We start from the raw sequence: 5,758 nt of genomic DNA, 5'->3' as shown, positions 1-5,758 counted from the left end.
TATAGATTTAAACCCCAAAATCTAGAGGTAAAGCCCAATATCTAGACGTAAAGACCAAAATCTAGATGTAAAGCCCAACTTCTAGATCTAAACCCCAAAATCTAGATGTAAAGCCCAACTTCTAAATCTAAAGCCCAACATCTAGAGGTAAAGCCCAATATTTAGAGTTTAAGCACAACATTTAGAGGTAAAGCCCAAAATCTAGATGTAAAGCCCAACTTCTAGAGGTAAAGCCCATCATCTAGTCCTACAGCCCAATGTCTGCAGGTAAAGCCCAACTTACAGGGGTAAAGGCAAACATCTAGATGTAAAACCCAAAATCTAGAGGTAAAGCCCAAGATATAGAGGTATAGCCCAAATTCTAGAGATAAAGTCCAACGTCTAGATGTAATCCCAACATCTAGAGGTAAAGCCTAACATCTAGAGTTAAAGCCCAACGTCTTGAGGTAAAGCCCAAAGTCTAGAGGCAAAGCCCAAATTCTAGAGGTAAAGCCAAGTATCTAGATTTAAATCCAAAATCTAGAGATAAAGCCCAAAGTCTAGATGTAAAGCCCAACTTCCAGAGTTAAAGTCCAAAACCTAGAGGTAAAGCCCAACATCTAGACGGAAAGCCCAGAATCTAGATGTAAAGCCTAACATCTAGAGGTGAATTCCAAAATCAAGTGTTAAGGCCCGACATCTACAGTTAAAGCCAAACATATAGATGTAAAACCCAAAATCTAGAGGTAAGGCCCAAAATCTAGAGGTAAAGACCGACTTCTAGAGGTAAAGTCGAAAATCTAAAGGTAAAGACCAAGACCTAGTGGTAGAGCCCAAAATCTAGAGGTAAAGCCCAACATCTAGACGTAAAGCCAGATATCTGATGGTAAAGTCCAACATCTAGAGGAAAAGCCAAATATATAGATTTAAAACCCAAAATCTAGAGATAAAGCCCAACATCTAAATGTAAAGCAAAACATCTCGATGTAAAACCCTACATCTAGAGGTAAAGTCCAATATCTAGACTTAAAGACCAACATCTAGAGGTAAAACCCAACATCTTGAGTTAAAGCCCATCGTCTGGAGGTACAGCCCAGATTCTAGAGAGAAGCCAAAAATCCAGATGGAAAATCCAAAAACTAGAGGTAAAGCCCAACATCTAGAGGTAAAGCCCAGAATCTAGAGGTAAAGCCTAACATCTAGAGGTGAATTCCAAAATCTAGTCTTAAGGCCCGACATCTACAGTTAAAGCCAAACTTATAGATGTAACCCCCAAATTCTAGAGGTAAGGCCCAAAATCTAGAGGTAAAGCCCAACTTCTAGAGGTAAAGTCCAAAATCTAGAGGTAAAGCCCAAGACCTAGTGGTAGAGCCCAAAATCTAGAGGTAAAGCCCATCATCTAGACGTAAAGACCAAAATCTAGATATAAAGCCCAACTTCTAGATCTAAAGCCCAATATATATATGTAAAGCCCAACTTCTAAATGTAAAGCCCAACATCTAGAGGTAAAGCCCAACATCTAAAGGTAAAGCCTAACATCTAGTGGTGAATTCCAAAATCTAGTGTTAAGGCCCAACATCTACAGTTAAAGCCAAGCATATAGATGTAAAACCCAAATTCTAGAGGTAAGGCCGAATATCTGGAGTTAAAGCGCATCCTTTAGATTAAAGCCCAAAATCTAGAGTTAAAGCCCAACGTCTTGAGGTAAAGCCCAAATTCTAGAGGTAAAGCCAAATATCTAGATTTGAATCCCAAAATCTAGACGTAAAGCCGAAATTGCAGATGTATATCCCAACTTCTAGAGGTAAAGTCCAAATTCTAGACGCAAAGCTCAACACCTAGAGGTAGAGCCCAAAATCTAGAGGTAAAGCCAATATCTAGAGGTAAAGCCCGATATCTAGAGGTAAAGACCAACATCTAGAGGAAAAGCCAAATATATAGATTTAAAACCCAGAATATAAAGGTAAAGCCCAATATCTAGACGTAAAGCCCAAAATCTAGATGTAAAGCCCAACTTCTAGATCTAAACCCCAAAATCTAGAAGTAAAGCCCAACTTCTAAATCTAAAGCCCAACATCTAGAGGTAAAGCCCAATATTTAGAGTTTAAGCACATCATTTAGAGGTAAAGCCGAAAATCTAGATGTAAAGCCCAACTTCTATAGGTAAAGCCCATCATCTAGTCCTACAGCCCAATGTCTGCAGGTAAAGCCCAACTTACAGGGGTAAAGGCAAACATCTAGATGTAAAACCCAAAATCTAGAGGTAAAGCTCAAGATATAGAGGTATAGCCCAAATTCTAGAGATAAAGTCCAACGTCTAGATGTAATCCCAACATCTAGAGGTAAAGCCTAACATCTAGAGGTGAAGCACAACATATAGAGTTATAACCCAAAATTTAGAGATAATAACCAACATCTAAATGTAAAGCAAAACATCTAGATGTAAAACCCTACATCTAGAGGTAAAGTCCAATATCTAGACATAAAGACCAACATCTGGAGGTAAAGCCCAATGTCTAGAGGTAATGACCAACTTCTAGAGCTAAAACCCCAAATCTAGATTTAAACCCCAACATCTAGAGATAAAGGCCAAGTTCTAGATCTAAGCCAAACATCTAGAGGTAAAGCCCAACATCTAGAGGAAAAGCCTAACATCTAGTGGTGAATTACAAAATCTAGTGTTAAGGCCCGACATCTACATATAATGGCAAACATATAGATGTAAACCCGAACTTCTAGAGGTAAAGCCTTAAATCTAGAGGTAACGCCCAACATCTAGAGTTAAAGCCCAACGTCTTGAGGTAAAGCCCAAAGTCTAGAGGTAAAGCCCAAATTCTAGTGGTAAAGCCAAATATCTAGATTTAAATCCAAAATCTAGAGATAAAGCCCAAAGTCTAGATGTAAAGCCCAACTTCCAGAGTTAAAGTCCAAAATCTAGAGGTAAAGCCCAACATCTAGAGGGAAAGCCCAGAATCTAGATGTAAAGCCTAACATCTAGAGGTGAATTCCAAAATCAAGTGTTAAGGCCTGACATCTACAGTTAAAGCCAACCGTATAGATGTAACACCCAACTTCTAGAGGTAAGGCCCAAAATCTAGAGGTAAAGCCCAACAGCTAGAGTTAAAGCCGAACGTCTTGAGGTAAACCCAAAGTCTAGAGGTAAAGCACCAAAGTCTAGATTTAAAGCCAAACTTCTAGAGATAAAGTCCAAAATCTAGAGGTAAAGCCCAAGACCTAGTGGTAGAGCCCAAAATCTAGAGGTAAAGCCGAACACCTAGACGTAAAGATAGATATCTGATTGGAAATCCCAACATCTAGAGGAAAAGCCTAACATCTAGTGGTGAATTCCAAAATCTAGTGTTAAGGCCCGACATCTACAGATAAAGCCAAACATATAGATGTAAACCCGAACTTCTAGAGGTAAGGCCCAAAATCTAGAGGTAAAGCCCAACATCTAGAGTTAAAGCCCAACGTCTTGAGGTAAAGCCCAAAGTCTAGAGGTAAAGCCCAAATTCTAGAGGTAAAGCCAAATATCTAGATTTAAATCCAAAATCTAGAGATAAAGCCCAAAGTCTAGATGTAAAGCCCAACTTCCAGAGTTAAAGTCCAAAACCTAGAGGTAAAGCCCAACATCTAGAGGGAAAGTACAGAATCTAGATGTAAAGACTAACATCTAGAGGTGAATTCCAAAATCAAGTGTTAAGGCCCGACATCTACAGTTAAAGCCAAACATATAGATGTAAAACCCAAAATCTAGAGGTAAGGCCCAAAATCTAGAGGTAAAGCCCGACTTCTAGAGGTAAAGTCCAAAATCTAAAGGTAAAGACCAAGACCTAGTGGTAGAGCCCAAAATCTAGAGGTAAAGCCCAACATCTAGAGATAAAGCCAGATATCTGATGGTAAAGTCCAACATCTAGAGGAAAAGCCAAATATATAGATTTAAAACCCAAAATCTAGAGATAAAGCCCAACATCTAAATGTAAAGCAAAAAATCTCAATGTAAAACCCTACAACTAGAGGTAAATTCCAATATCTAGACTTAAAGACCAACATCTAGAGGTAAAACCCAACATCTTGAGTTAAAGCCCATCGTCTGGAGGTACAGCCCAGATCCTAGAGAGAAGCCAAAAATCCAGATGGAAAATCCAAAAACTAAAGGTAAAGCCCAACATCTAGAGGTGAATTCCAAAATCTAGTCTTAAGGCCCGATATCTACAATTAAAGCCAAACATATAGATGTAACCCCCAACTTCTAGAGGTAAGGCCCAAAATCTAAAGGTAAAGCCCAACTTCTAGAGGTAAAGTCCAAAATCTAGAGGTAAAGCCCAAGACCTAGTGGTAGAGCCCAAAATCTAGAGGTAAAGCCCAACATCTAGACGTAAAGCCAGATATCTGATGGTAAAGCCCAATATCTAGAGGAAAAGCCAAATATATAGATTTAAAACCCAACATCTAGAGGTAAACACCAATATCTAGAGGAAAAGCCAAATATATAGATTAAAAAAACAAAATCTAGAGGTAAAGCCCAACATCTAGAGCTAAAGCTCCAAATCTAGATGTAAAGCCCAATTTCTAGATCTAAAGCCAAATAATCAAGAGGTAAAGTCCAACATGTAGAGGTAAAGACTAAGATCTAGAGGTGAATTCCAATATCTAGTGTTAAAGCCCGACACCTACAGTTAAAGCCAAACATCTAGATGTAAAACCCAACTTCTACAGGTAAAGCCCAACGTCTGGAGGTACAGCCCAGATTCTAGAGAGAATCCAAAAATCCAGATGGAAAACCCAAAATCTAGGGGTAAAGCCCAACATCTAGATGAATAGCCAAATATATAGATTTAAACCCCAAAATCTAGAGGTAAAGCCCAATATCTAGACGTAAAGACCAAAATCTAGATGTAAAGCCCAACTTCTAAATCTAAAGCCCAACATCTAGAGGTAAAGCCCAATATTTAGAGTTTAAGCACATCATTTAGAGGTAAAGCCAAAAATCTAGATGTAAAGCCCAACTTCTAGAGGTAAAGCCCATCATCTAGTCCTACAGCCCAATGTCTGCAGGTAAAGCCCAACTTACAGGGGTAAAGGCAAACATCTAGATGTAAAACCCAAAATCTAGAGGTAAAGCTCAAGATATAGAGGTATAGCCCAAATTCTAGAGATAAAGTCCAACGTCTAGATGTAATCCCAACATCTAGAGGTAAAGCCTAACATCTAGAGGTGAAGCACAACATATAGAGTTATAACCCAACATTTAGAGATAAAGACCAACATCAAAATGTAAAGCAAAACATCTAGATGTAAAACCCTACATCTAGAGATAAAGTCCAATATCTAGACTTAAAGACCAACATCTGGAGGTAAAGCCCAATGTCTAGAGGTAATGACCAACTTCTAGAGCTAAAACCCCAAATCTAGATTTAAACCCCAACATCTAGAGATAAAGCCCAACTTCTAGATCTAAGCCAAACATCTAGAGGTAAAGCCCAACATCTAGAGTTAAAGCCTAACATCTAGTGGTGAATTACAAAATCTAGTGTTAAGGCCCGACATCTACATATAATGCCAAACATATAGATGTAAACCCGAACTTCTAGAGGTAAGGCCCAAAATCTAGAGGTAAAGCCCAACATCTAGAGTTAAAGCCCAACGTCTTGAGGTAAAGCCCAAAGTCTAGAGGTAAAGCCCAAATTCTAGAGGTAAAGCCAAATATCTAGATTTAAATCCAAAATCTAGAGATAAAGCCCAAAGTCTAGATGTAAAGCCCAACTTCCAGAGTTAA

This window comes from Leptosomus discolor, unplaced genomic scaffold, assembly GCF_034619465.1.
Source record: "Leptosomus discolor isolate bLepDis1 unplaced genomic scaffold, bLepDis1.hap2 HAP2_SCAFFOLD_28, whole genome shotgun sequence".
In the NCBI taxonomy this organism is placed as follows: Eukaryota; Metazoa; Chordata; class Aves; order Leptosomiformes; family Leptosomidae; genus Leptosomus; species Leptosomus discolor.
Note: the sequence above shows the minus strand (reverse complement) of the source record.